At 35.7% G+C, this 15,161-nt stretch overlaps 1 protein-coding gene across 16 annotated transcripts in view; it reads left to right on the forward strand.

Annotated features, from left to right (window-relative positions):
• Window positions 1-15,161, forward strand: part of nbeab (neurobeachin b) — a 292,102-nt gene that overhangs the window by 60,660 nt on the left and 216,281 nt on the right. The window lies entirely within an intron of this gene.

Raw genomic sequence — 15,161 nt, forward strand, 5'->3', positions numbered from 1 at the left:
CAAGTGAAAAAAAGTTATAACAAACTATTTTCATAGTATTTTACTTTATCAGCAGGGAAATTTATTTTTTAACGAAAACTAAACTGTTAAAGACAGACCTACTGTAATTATCCGAGGCAGTTAATCGATAGTCTATGCGTTTTTTAAGTTCAGCTCTTTTATTTATAAAGCACATTTAAAACAGCCACAGGACTGACCAAAGTGCTGTACAAGCTCAAATGACCAAGGATCGAAAAGAGCACAACTAAGAAACTACATTTACAAATTTTAAAACAAGAAAAACAAATAAGTGAAATAGACAAAATAAAAATTGAAAACATACAGAGGAGAGACATTAACAAGTTTTAAAAGCTAAGCAGAACAGATAGGTTTTCAGAAGAGATTTACAAACTGATATAGAAGGAGCTACTCTAAGTTGCACTGGTAAGCTGTTCCACAATCTAGGCCCCACCGAATCCTAGGGCGTGTCCGAATCCTTTTCTGCTATTTTAATGACGGGAAATATGGTCGGTGCACCCGGCACATGGTAAAAGGGTTGTCCCTATTCTCTTAATGGGGAATGGCTGTGTGTTTTGGGCGTAACGTGCAATAAACCAATCAGAGTCTCATCTCCCATTCCCTTTAAAAGCCAGTTGCGCCATGGCGGATTCGCTATTTACATGGCGGAATTTGCAAGCCGAATAACTGAACGCTCTTCTAGCAAGGAAACAGATTTTTCTTGTGCGTGAGGTTAAAACGCGCAACCACACCATCTACAGGACAAAGTGTATATGCACGTTGTGGACCCGCCTATAGGCGCACATTACTAACGCGCCCTTTAAATACCAAAAAAAAAATATTGCGGCATTGACTTTAGACCAGGTTTCAGTTGGTCAATGGCGCAGTCTATTTCAGTTGCCTCAAAATAGCAACGCGCCAACAATGCTCCTGAACACACCTCGTTTTCAGACCAGAACGCCCATGTGCGCACAAATGGGTGCAAATGCATTTGCTATTTAAACAACATGGCTGGGACGTGAAAAGGATAACTGCGTTGGGCTGAAACTAGTAAAAAAAAACACTTGCGTCGCGCCTGGTGCCGGGTATATGATAGGGCCAATGGTCTAGAGTGAACGCAAGCATGCTTATTATAAAGCTATCCAATTTACACCAGGTGCAACACTCTACCCAGCATACCCGGTTTAAAAAGTCACCGCTCACCACGGAGATATATATAATATTAACTATATAATATATACAATATATATCATTGTATTAGACTCTTTTTTTTAAATGGCATTTATTCGATCAAAAAATTCAGTAATAACCTTACTGTTGCATGAAATATTGCAATTTAGAATTTCTGTTTTCTTTTCTTTCTTTTTTAAATGTAATTTATTTTATAATATATACATATATGCATATATTTCATATATATTTACATAGCACGTTCAATTTTGTAGGCATTTTTTAATTGACTGTGTATGAAGATAAACAGCAGTGGTTTTTTGCTGCCCCATAAAATGATGGCAATGGAAAGGGACTTTAGACCTCTACCAATCATGTTTTTTTCTGCTTTTCTCAGTGTGATTCTGAGTCTAAAAACTAGCTCTACAGAGTCTACAGAAGGTCCCTGTGCAGTTTGTGAGTGCCCTATAGCAGATGGGGGCAAATTCAAGCAACAAACAGCAAATGGGGTAAATAGAGTTCATGTGATGCATTGATTTGACAGGGATTCGCAGCCATTGGCACTGAAGTAGACTGCAGTTTTCGAGAGCTGTCCGTAGTGCTGAAATGTGTCAGCTGAAGAGCTCACCAGGTGCCTGCCTTCTCGTTTATCAGTCATATCAAATAGAAAAGCATGGCTATATTCTCTCTAGGTGCATTTGAGGCTCCAGTTTTACCTCAAATGAGCACCTTAGCAGCGATGCTTTGTCAAATACAACCTGCTGATTTATTTATTATTTTATGCTTTATGAGCTTGACATGATAAATAGATGGACAGAAAAGAGTTATGTTGCATCATAAATCATTCATAATCAGACCATCCCGTTCAAATCTTGATTTTATTTTTTATTCTGGAAGCGCGGGATTTGTGGAGACATTTTTATGTCAGTGACACTTTCCCTCTGTGGCCTCGGTCGCACATTTGTCTCTCAGTATAAAATGTCTTTGACCTTTGTGAAGGTGTCCGTCAGCTCCTTGTCATTCCACTCCTCAGATAATTACACATCTCTAAAAGTGAGAGCACATATCCACAAATTCACCTTGACGTTTCACCTCATTTTCCACCTCTCTCAGGCTGACGAAGAGCACCTCCTCTTCCTCTGCCAGGACCCCCCCCCCCCATCATCATCCTTCCTTCCTTCCTTTACTTCCTCCTGCATTGATATTCACAGCATGACATGTACCTGCTCTTCCTCTCTGATAAAACAGAAACAGCCCCATGGTGCCACAGAGAGCTCGGCACATATGAGATAATTTGCTGTTTGATCAAAATAATTGCGCTGTCGGAATCGTCTGAGAGAGCCACTTCATTGCTGTTCGACGGATAGCGGAGGAATATAGAAAACTCATGGAGCGGATTGGAAACCCAATGTACATAAGGGGAGGTAGAATATGGGTGTATGAATATTGTTTCTTGAAAGATTTGTGGTTCATCCTGATGTGTTTGATTATATGTACTGGTGCTTCTAGGTTGCGTTCTCCAGATGTAGGTCTTGTTGCTGGCTTGAGTCAAATTCCTGGCACTGAATTTCAGTTATATATTTTCTTTGGACTTTCCATTATTGAAAGTAATAATAGACAGGAAAAATCACCACAGCTCACTGTGTTGAAGAAATTAAATCTCTACATCTCCACTTCAGCTTCAGATGAAAAGATTTATACATTTTATTTATTTAGTTATGTTCACCAAGGCATCTATCTATCTATCTATCTATCTATCTATCTATCTATCTATCTATCTATCTATCTATCTATCTATCTATCTATCTATCTATCTATCTATCTATCTATCTATCTATCTATCTATCTATAAGTCCATCCCTCCCTCCATCCATTTACTCTTTGGCTTAATGGCTTTTGTCTTTCCCTTTTTACGCCCAACTGTTTGAGACTGAATTTGTGTGCTTGTGCGGGTCTGTGATTACAGCACCACACAGAATTACTTCGTGCGTATGTTTTAATCTATCTCTCAACAAATAACTCCACAAAAGTGTGCGGTATCACACATTCATATCATGCTGAGTTTCTTTATGAAAAGCAGTCAAGCTGTAATAATGCTTAGGCTAATGTGCTCAGCTCTAAGCAGGGTAGGAAATGCAAACCACAAGATTTCATGTGCAGGACCTGATGACTGGTCACAAATGAAGAGCGATGAGTCAGAAAGCCTTCAATTTATAGTCATGGGCTGTCAGCAGTGGAATCAATGAAGGATTTGAAGATAACACATTCAAAGGAATGCGCTTTGTGAATCTCCGGACAAAGAAACGTCTGGTTTCATTTCATTATTACTGACTGGTGACATCACAGGCTTTAGGGACGTCTTTTGTGAAACTGCTTTGTGAGCAATCACTTTGAAAAAAACTAAATTTTCTTTTTCATTTCTGATGCTTTCATTTAGTCAAAAAGTCCAGATTTTTATAGTTCTATATATTTTTCTACTTGGTTTTGCATTTTTAATTTTCTGCTAAAGCCCACTTATGTTATTTAAGATTTCTTGCAGCAAAAACTATTTAATTTCATTTTTGATGACTATGTTACTATTATATTATACCTGTACGATTATTAGTCTATATTTAAATGATGGTTGTTATGATTGGCAAATATTGTCATACTGGTTTAGTTTGATTAAAAAACTTTTTTTAAGTAAATATTGTGCAAAATAAGTGTTAATTTCCTTGATGAAGTCATATCACCAATAAATATGCAGATGTAGGCGGATATGTATCTCTGTGCTCAAGGATGTGATGTCATAGTTAAAAAAAAATGTTGACTAGATATTCTCAAAACATTTGATCAATGTTTGCACAGTAAAGAAACATGATAGGACATTACAGAAAGTCCCTTTTCCACCATATAAAAAAGTTTCCTTTGAATTGGATACAGATTCCCAAGTGTTTTCTTCTGGCTGAGTTACATGAACATCAACCATCTCCAGCTGAACTCCATCAGGAGCGGATCTGAAAGTCAGCTTCACGTCATGAGCTCAGAGGACCTGATGTGTGACACGCAGAGAACTAACCAGAATGAATGGGGCAGAGGGAACAATACACCAATTTGTGTATCTGATCTCTTCCTCCCTCATCTGTCTTTTCCCTTGACCTTTATAGTTGTGACATTTTGACAGTTCAAAGGTAGAAGAGAGAGGAAATGCTGCTGGCAGAATTCTCCCATCTGAATCTTTTCTCTAGAGAGCTTGTGTCACGGAGCGCATGGGAACGTCTTGCAATGTGCTTTGCAGTGTATGCTACTCTCATTCTTTCTTTTCCAATTTGTTTTCTCATAATCAAGCCCTCCATGGCAAAAAAAACTGTTCACTTATAAATGGAGTTTTGGCATCCATTATCCAACTTAGTTATTAAATTATATTTCATTTTGCAGTAACACTTTAGAATACTGTTCGATCAATAATGAATAACTACACAGGAACAAATGAGTAACTCAATAGTAACTACTTTTAACTAACAAAAAACTCTGATTAACTGACTATAATAGAGCTCAGTTGAATGAGGTAGTTCACTATTAGCTAATCAGTAACTTCTTTTTTCATACTCACAGGGGAATACTAAGAACAGGTTCATAATAATGTGAATAATGCATAATACATAGTTAATTCTAAAGTGAAGATCATGGTAACCCTCTAATAATGACTGGAGTATTACCCAATTATTTGATTCGAATTTCTAATTACTTGGAATAGTATTATAAGGTTTTCATATTTAATGTAACTTCAGCCAGTAATTTAATCTGAGACCTTTTTTTCTGGTATTAAAAAAAACATTTTTGGGTGAATAAACATTGCAGTTAGAGTGACAGCACCAAACTTATGAAGTTCATAGGACAACCAATTTTTGAAATATAGTAACAACCTATTTTTGTGTCAAAGTCACAAAATAGTTATGAAAAGTAGTTTTTAACAGATAATTCACTAAGAAAATGAAATGTTATGTTTTAAACAGGCGTTTAAGTCCACTTTTGTACGCCATTCCTTCGCTAACTTCCCTCAGTCTCGTTCACTCGGATGTGTGTCATTGCTTGCGTTGCACTAGTGCCAACTACTGGTCATTTAAACCCTTGCAATGGTAAACCCATTGAAAAAAAAAATGGAACACACTAATAAGCCCTTGATCACTTTAACTACTTAAACTAAACTAGTTTTCCCTCCATTGTTTGAATGGTGTAATTTGTGTGGGTAAATTAAGTGCGAGCACTGCGAGTTGCTGTTGTGATCCTGTTTCATTCACTCAGAAAAAAGCTGTCACCCTTTCAAAAGGTACACCATTGTACCCATAGAGTGCATATTAATACCTCAAAGGTACATATTGGAACCTTTTTAAAGGGTACCGTCCCACCCAGACAGCTTCTGTACCTTTTTTTCGGAGAGTGTTATGGTCTATGGGTCTGCCTGAAGTGTACATACGAGTAGACTCACTTTCACTGTCAAAATCGAGGAGTCGAGGCTCTGTCCAAATACACTTCCCCATCCACTCGACCAAATTTCGTAGTGAGTTTTTTTAGTGGTGTTAAATGAAAACTTTTTGAAAGTTTGAATCCTCTGTTTGTTTGACAGTTAACTTTCCTAAAGAGCGTGTCACGACACCAATCAAGTCAAGTCACATTTATTTATATAGGGCTTTATACAGTACAGGTTGTTTCATTGCTGCTTTACAGGGATAAACAGGAAAATAATGATTCAATGATGCAAACAGAGTTCAATTCTGCAGTAAAACAGCTCTGACAAGAAAATAGTGTCATTGTTTAGCTGAAGTGTTGAGACATTAGTTTCATATAACGACTGATATTTGTGAAAGCATGAGGACTTTAAAAAAAATGTAAAATTGGTAAGCGCGTTTCTGTTAATCTGTTCAACTGTTCAATTCATTGAATCAAATAAAAACGTAGATTCTACGATTCGTTTGCGTCTTCACGTAAGTCAAGTCATCAGCAACTTTCTATTGAGTGAATGCAGTATCCAGAACGAATCAGTATTTTTTTAAATAGGTTGAATGAATAATTCAGTGACTCACTTATAAAGAGGCCCTGTCCCAAATGGCACACTCCGGACTTGTGGACTTCCTCAGAGTCCACACTTTGGTGACGTCATGTAGTGCAGACCTGTAGGGCCCTTAGCGCGAGTCCGCGAGGGCGCATTGAGAGGTATTTTTGGGACAGACTCGATCGTCGCGCCGGAAACAGGAAGAAGGTCTCAGCTCAGACGTCGAAGCTGAATAAACTTAAAGGTCATCTCATCAGTCCCTTTATTAGAAAAATATTACAAATATAATTAAAAAAAATTACAGTCTTTAGCATCGAGAACAGGATTTATTTTATTTTCCCAAATCTTATGTCCATGTGAACTACACAGCCTGCTTTTACAGTTCTATAATTGTATATGCCACCTGGGCATTATAATAGATGTCATGGTTATGTAAATGATCAATACCGATGTACATAATAATGCATAATGTTCAATTTTAACACAAAATTAAAATGTAAATGAGTTTAAGAAAAATGTATAGGTTTCAATATTCATACTACGTTTGTATGACTCAGTAAAGCCATGATATTCGGTTCTATTTATGTAATGAATCATAATGCGATCGTATTATTTAACACGCTATTATTATGTTTGAGATATCAAACACTGGTCGATAATGTTTGTATAAACTGTAAGTAACAACTGGTAAAATGTACACCTATATCATAAAGCCATGTTAACCGTCCGTGAGCGAAATCTCCTCCCATCCGTTTTCTGATTGGCATTTCGCAAGGATTCCTGGGTAGTTAAAGTGCGTGGAGCCTGCATCTATGCGTGCTTCGCGGAACACCGCTTCAAGGGTACAAAGGGGGTGCTGCTGAGCACACTTCAGAGCGTTAAAATGCTAAATGGGACGGCCTACGGACTCGTAGACTCGGCGAACATGCGCAATTTAAGTCCACGAGACCGAAAGTCTGCATGAAGTGCGCCATTTGGGACAGGGCCAGAGAGTCACTCCTCTGTGAACGATTCTGAATCTTGGTATAAACAGTTTGATCAAGAAATATTTTATTATAATTTTAACATAAAATAAAATAATTAATAGGGTAAATGGAATAATAGGGTAACCCAAACACACACATACCAAAAAAAAAAATTTCTTCAAGCAGCTTAATTTACAGGCATCACAATGTTTAAAACACAAGATCAGCCAGCATTACGTTTTCATCAACGTCAGGTGCATACTGCTGAACATATTCTATTTAAGCATTTATTTCATATCTGAAGACAGGAACCAGCATTTGAGCCTAACAGGTAACATACTAGTAATGTTTGCCTGTTCCAGTAATTCTTCACCAGTTTTGATCAAACAGTGGCTTCAGGCATGAATAAATTCAACCAGCCTGCACTGTTGGCGCTTTCTCTTTTATCACCTCAAACCAGACGAAGACACAAGCTTCCTGGAATCCTGCTTGACAAATATATACATGATAAAATAGATAGAGCACCTGCTCTTCCCTGGAGAGATCTCCATCCCTACCTGCTTCCTTCTCTCACAGCTCTCAGTAAATACATCAGCGCTGTTTATTTCCACTGTGTTCATAGCCAAAAAAAGTGTACAGTGGAAAAAAAAATGGCTGATTTGTGCTACCCATAACCATGGCAACCGAGAATCTCTGAACTCCAACTAGTCAGAAAGTGGTGGATGGCGAGGGAAAGCTCTTTTTTTTTCAGTTGTTGTTTTTTTCATACAGCTTTTATTTTATACTAAAATCACCAATTAGAAAAATATAGTTCTCTAGAGAAAATACTAATAGATGGGAGAAGATATAGTAAGAGTTAAAATTAATGTTGATATAAAAGCGCAGGTCATTTGATGCACATACAGAGTGACTTTTGAGAGAGTCTCTCCATTTAGCATCATTGAAACAATTGAGATATTAAACATGTTTAATTCATCATTTTGCTCTCCTACGGGAGAGTGACATATCAGGATCTTATTAAAGCGCCTCTGATCGTTGTGTTTGCTAATCATAAACTCTTCGCTCCAGTCATGTCTGCATTGCCAGGCTTGAGGATATCAGCTCTTGAGTGGATCATTTCGTAGGCTATATGGTCAAAGCTGTTAAGTTAACAGTCATGAACTATTATGAACATTTCATGAACCTGTCTCTGATATATTATGCATGCAGATGAATATTGGTTACCGATCTGACATACTTAATGCTGCTTAATGGGCAATCTTTATAATAGTGTTCATTTTTAATGGCTCTTTATAGGTGTGTAAATGCTGACTGTGCCTTTGAAATTGCATATCAGCTGATTCGTTTGGAGATAAATTGAGGCCATGATATTCATTTTCACTTTCCAAATCAGCATAAACGCATGCTTTTTTTAGTGTTCCTGTGACAATTAAAGGGATAGGTAAAATCATACTACTATCATACATACTAACACTGTTGATTTATACAGTGATCAAGGAAGTATTATAAAAAATAGTCCATAAGATTTGTCTGAAGTTATTGAAATTTAAGTATTTTTTCAATACAATTCTTTAATTTTTATTATTTTACTCTGCAAGGATGCATTAAATTGATCAGAAGTGACAGTTGTTTATGTTTTTACAAAATTATGTGCTATTTGACTTTCTTGAGGGGCAAATCATCATATTAGAATGATATCTGAAGGATCATGTGACACTGAAGACTGGAGTAATGATGCTGAAAATACAGCTTCGATCACAGGAATACATTTAAAACATATACAAAAAAATTTGTTATTTCAAATTGCAATATAATTTCTTGCAGACCCCAAAGGTTTGAACAGTAGTGCACTTGTTTGAGCAAATTAAATTAATTTAAATTTTTGATTTTTGGTTTTCCTTTAGTTTAAATCAGCCAATTCAGGGTCCGTTTACACAACACCGTTTTCAACTAAAAATGTTTTAACTAAAACATTTGTGCAGTTCATTTACACAACAATGGCATTTTGGGGACCTGAAAACGGGTTTCAAAGGGCAAATGAAAATGATACCATTATTGTTTCCGTAACAAAAACGTGAATTTGTGAAAACGGTGACGTCATGTGCATGCGTATTACATGTTCAGTCGGTTTCATGTTCAAGGCGCGTAGTGTTTCTTTACATAGTGACAACTACTGGCCTGGCATAAATAATACAGCATCTTAAGTAATTTTTATGGTTCCATGTGAACAAGGATAATTTTGGCATCATTGTCGTATATACGCGAAAAACATCATTGTCAGGTAAACGTAACCTAAGTCTTTTATCATGTTTGCTGTCACTGTTTCCAGTTGGAACTGGAATCATGTTCCTCATTTTTGTTTCTTTGGCATTAGATATCAAATCTGATTTCAGTGAACCTAAACACAGGTCTGAAGACTGCAAGGTAGCGCTTTTATTGCCCCCACCATAGAAAAAACAATATAAATATGACATACAAGAACATAAACATTAGGTTGAATTAAAACAATTTTTTTGGTAATCTGTATATTGTTGATGAATTGTCATGATGTCCACAAATTACAGATGTTTCACAAGCTTTAAGAAAACAAATCAAGTTCATGCAAAGTTAAACGTTCAAAATTTGTGTTAGCTTATCAGATCAGAGACAGGCTATGCTGGTTATAATATCAGCAGTTCCAGCAGTCACTTTCGTTGAGTCTGGAAGCCTAACAATATGCAGACAGTGTGTAGACTTTAAATGACATACTGCATGTTTGCGAATACATGTTTTTGAGCCAGTGCATGATTTGCACGCCATTTGAATGTTTTCACCATGCCAAATGCTACTTTGAAGTGTCTGGGTGTGTTGTCACGGCAACTGCTTTTGTGTACAGACAAGCTAGCTGTGCATTATTATATTAGTGGTTTATGACACGTTCATTCTAGCATGTGTTTCTAAAGGAAATGATTTTGATTAGAACGTTGTAAAAAGCTGAAAGGTAAAAGTATTCCTGAATGGCTAAAATTGCAAGAGCCTGTTTTAACTGTTATTTATTTATGAAAGAACAATTTATAATAAAAGACAAAAATAGCTTTCCTTGTTTAAAAAGTGAATGCCTAAATTGATGTGCCTTGCGTTTTCTTTTCAGAAAAGTGCAGATAACTGACTAAAAAATACTTATATATACTACTTATATTTAACATTAAAGAAAGAGTTTAAGGGCAAATTGAATTGCATGTGTGTCATTTGTCGTTTAAGTAGGGACTTTGGTTTTGTTTGTTTTTTGCGGCTGTTTGGCTCTTTTTACCTGCTCAGAAAAGTTGCATTTACAAATCACCCCCACTATTGGGTCAGTCATGTGTATTTTTTCCTTACATCTCATTATGACAGCCTTGGTTGCACTTTATGTGGCCATTAATTCAGCATTTATCAAACGTGCGCTAAAATTATACAGTATCTCATGGCCACCTCCCAGTAATGAGGCCTTTATATGAGCTTTCTAAAAAGTATGATCGTTTAAGCAAAGCTCATAAAACTCAAATGTTGACTCATAAATGGCTTGACCATAATGTTTAATTAGCTTTCTCTGTCCCACTTCATTTTTGCTTTGAGTGCCAAATTAGCGGATTGTAGATTGAGCTGTTCTTATATCTACTTCCATTTCTAGCTATTTTTCGACGAGAAATGGAACCAATAAACTAACACTTTCCATTGCCATTGTGTTTAAACCTTTTTCAAGAGTTATCAATTCCCTATGTCACCATCAACATTGGGTGGAATTGTAGAGTACATTTTTGGAAGAAATTAAGACTTTTATATAGCAAGGATGCCATTTAATTAATCAAAAGTGACAGTGAAGACATTTAAATACTATATATTTATGTTATAAAAGATTTGCGTTTCAAATGAATGCAATCCGTTTGAACTTTCTATTCATCATGAAATCCTGAAAAAAAATATTCACAAAAATATTAAGTAGATGTTTTCAATATTGATAATAAGAAATGTTTCTTGAGCAGCGAATCATCATATTAGAATGATTTCTGAAGGATCGTGTGACACTGAAGACTGGAGCTTTGCCATTACAGGATTAAATTACAATTAAAATGTATTAAATAGAAAGAGTTAATATGCAATAATATTTCACAATAATACTGTATTTTTGATCAAATAAAGCCATTATTGGTGAGTATAAGAGACTTCGTTAAAGAAAAACTTAATTATTTGTAACTTGAACAGTTTATATAAAATCATTTTCAATAATCGTGATAATTTTGTGTTCAGCAGATCAGTACTTAAATGTATAGATTTGGGTTTTCAGTTGAGCACATAGTCAAAGCAATATTGACCCTAATATTTGCACTTATAGCAAACAAATAGTTGTTTCATTAAAGTATTTCAGTTAGCATCCAGACATTTTAGTTGAGTGTTTTGAGCTATAGGGACTCTCAATCGCTGAAATTCAATGCAAATTAACAGAGATTAACTGTTCACTGTGAGTGATTCCTGTTTGGCCTGAGAGGGAGTGTTTTCTTTTACCATGAGTGTCTAATCTATGATTTTGTGCCTCCATTTGCCTCTTGTCACACAATGGATGCAAATTACTCCTAGGATCTGAGCATGCAATTAAACACCTCACTTCAGAGAGTGACGCAGCTCTGTGATTAAAAGAGAGGTTGTGGAACGGGCAGGCCTTGTCTAGCAACACACTAACACTTTTGTACTGGTTATAACTTATTAAAAGTGAAGATGTTGAATGATAATTATGTTTCACAGTTTAGTGATAACAGAAAACAAGAACTGCAGTGTTCATTTGAGAACATTATTATTTTATGTTTTTGTAAACGCTATCATTAGTCTTTTAGTCAAAGTTAGACACAAAAAATGTACGCAACCTCTTGGCTGGTGTTAGACAAAACAACTGTCTTTAACCCAACATGCAGTGTACACACTAGCAGGAAGGAAATATCCCATTTTTTTTTAAAGGAAAAGCTGTGCCACAGTGGATATTCTTTACTTATTCAGAAGATTGAATTTAGCCATTAAAAGCAAATTAGTTTTTATGATTCTGTACTTGATTCTGTGTAATGTAGGAATAAAAAACCTTTAGTGTCTCATTGAAATGCGGTTACACTTCATTGAGTTTTCTTTAAAACAGAAATAAATCTATGCAAGTCTTATTAGAGCAGTGAGACTACCTATTTAACCAATTAAGTTTGATCTAAACAGACTGGGCTAAATACATGATAATTTCTAAATCTATGTGCAGTGTATTTCATCTTGGTCTTTTAATATTTAAAATAAATTAAGTGGTCACATAAAGTAACATTTTTTACATATAAATAATGTGACCTAAAGCCAAACCAAGGATATAGATTTAGTCAGGGCTTCAAAGAGGGATTTTTTGGAACTAACTCTCAAACCTTCCAGTATTTGTTTTTAGTCATTTTTATGTTTTTGATATCCATTTAGCATAAAACTTTTAAATAAGCAAAACTGTTATTGGTGTGCCTCAGGGTTCAGCTTTGGGGCCAGATGTGTTTTCAGCTGAGACTTCAGAGAAACATTATTTTGTTTTGTTCACTCTTCATACTAATTAGTTTTAAGGAAGCAGACAGATGCTGAATATATTCCTGTCTTAACACATTTAGTCTGGCATTAAAATAGGAACTTGTTCTATTGCTTTTGGTGAATGCTTATTTGCTCCATTGCTGTATTGCAGATAGTAGGAGTTTGCGTGTTTTCTGCTGGTTACTTCTCACAATATGGTCCTTTTAAAGTATCTGTTGGAGGTTTGCTTTAATCATATGCATGTTTAACGTGGATAACTGTATTGTATGCTATTTTAATTAATTTAACATGCTGAGCATTGCTGTGCTCCATAATTGTTGGTGCTGTCTTCTTTACTGTCAGTCGTCGCACCCATTAGGATGGTATAAAAGGCTGAGAAAACTGACTGATGGACGTTTTCATAAATGAAACGCCTGTCTTTTTTCCCAGCGACGAGACACTGTTTATCGCTTCCTCCACTGCCTCTCGTCTTCTGTTTCGGTCCGTTAGAGAGAGTACAGCTCTAACACATCCATGCAAACCACTCCTCAAATAATGGCTGCAAAAATAATGTGCGGTTGTCATGACGCCCATCAGCTGTTCAGTTCAGAAATGAATACAGTAGACAGGAGACTGTCAGTCAAATCAAAGCAGCAGGACAATTACTTAGCTAGCTCTTTTAAAGTAGTGGATCTGAGCTGGTTTTGTTTCAGGACTTTGATAATTTTGGTTTATACATTTTCTTGAATTCTAATGGTTTCATGCTCTTGGAAGCCAATAATTGACCTTACAAAACATATTCATAGATACAAATTCAAGTGAACCCATTTTTAATTTGTATTATTTTATTTTATTTTTCATGGAATGCATCCTCTTCATGTTAGCATCTGTCTATTTCTTCTGGCTTGAAATGATACACTTGTGGCATAATTTTAAGTTGAATTAAAATGAATTATTTTAAGCTGTCAAAAATAGGGGATGTTTTATTTTGAAATAAATCAATTTATGTTGCTTTACTAAACATTATTATGGTTACTGCCATTTTATTATTTGAATTTACTGTTATTTTCTTCCTTTGCTGTCTTCAATAAACAATCAGAACAACTCTGCGACCAAGTTTTTATTAAGAACCTAATATCTAAGGGGTCTGAGACACGACATGAGTTAATTCCTACATACCAACAAGAATTTCCAACAAGTTAGGGTGAGTTGTCGACTCATTGTAAAATAAGCCACAAGAAGCAGGGGTTTATTTTCCACATTGTGCATCGTTGCTCTGTGAAGAATGTGCCTGAAGTCTTCCCATGTACCCGAAAGTCTTGAAATCTTCAATTTCATGCTTGCTTGATCCTTGGAACACAATTATTGATTGTTGTTTATAATTGCCTTATGATGATTATGACCGGAAGAGGGCTGGAAGGATTTTGTTGTTGACATATCTGCTTTTTTAAAGTCTATGTAACTTTTTTTGTTGTTCAAAATTAAACAAATTTAAAGGGATAGTTCACCCAAAAAGTTTAATTTGCTGTTAATTTATCCTCAAGCCATCCAATATGTAGGTGTCTTTTTCTCTTCGCTAGAAATATAAAGAAGATTTTTAGCCGAAACCATATTCCTTGGTGATTCATATAATGCAAGTAAATGGCTACCATTACATATTCTGGCGAAATAAAATTAATACCTGTGGCTCCTGATGATTCATTGAAGTCTTATGAAGCGAAATGTTCGGTCTGTGCAAGAAACTGAATATTATTTACAACATTATTACCTGTAAACCACAGCCTCGGCAATCGGTCCTAAGTGCGTTCATGGCAGTCTGATCGCGAGCTTCCTGTCGTCATCAATAAATCATCAATCCTTTTACTTGTTTTTATCTTACCCTGATTCACTATGACAAGCCTATATTAAGTGTTTATATTTTAGACCTGAGATGATGGTTTTTGTGGGAAATTGCGCAACATACATTACACGCCTGTGCGTGTTTCGTTATATCCGTAAATAGAGAAAAGTTGATGGTTACTTTGAGGCATTTATGGTGTGGAAAGTGGCAGAGGTTGAGTGAGAAAGGTTGACATGTAGCACACTAAATCTCAAACCTCCTGGGTTTTAAAAAGTAGTACGCAATAAAGCTTGTAATAAAACAAGAATCAAAATTGGAGATGGTGAGAATTGGTGGGATTAATTTTTTTTTTTAATTTGTGTTACTCAACATGTAAGAAATAAACCTCAGCAAGTTATTTTAATGAAGAGATAAATTGTCATATGTATCTCTCTAACAGAGTTCATTGTAAAGCATTATCTATTGTGCAGGGTCATATTCATTTGCACAGTCTTCGGTTTAAGAACAACCAAAACAACGTTCATCAGCAAAATGCATGCAGTTTGTTTTTTAATCACTAGAGGCCCAAAAGTTACATAGTGTAACTTTAAGCATTAAGCAATTTGTTGTCACAACTGGTTCATTT

This window comes from Siphateles boraxobius, unplaced genomic scaffold (assembly GCF_051911475.1).
Source record: "Siphateles boraxobius isolate OS27281-9 unplaced genomic scaffold, OSU_SipBor_1 6, whole genome shotgun sequence".
Classification (NCBI taxonomy): Eukaryota; Metazoa; Chordata; class Actinopteri; order Cypriniformes; family Leuciscidae; genus Siphateles; species Siphateles boraxobius.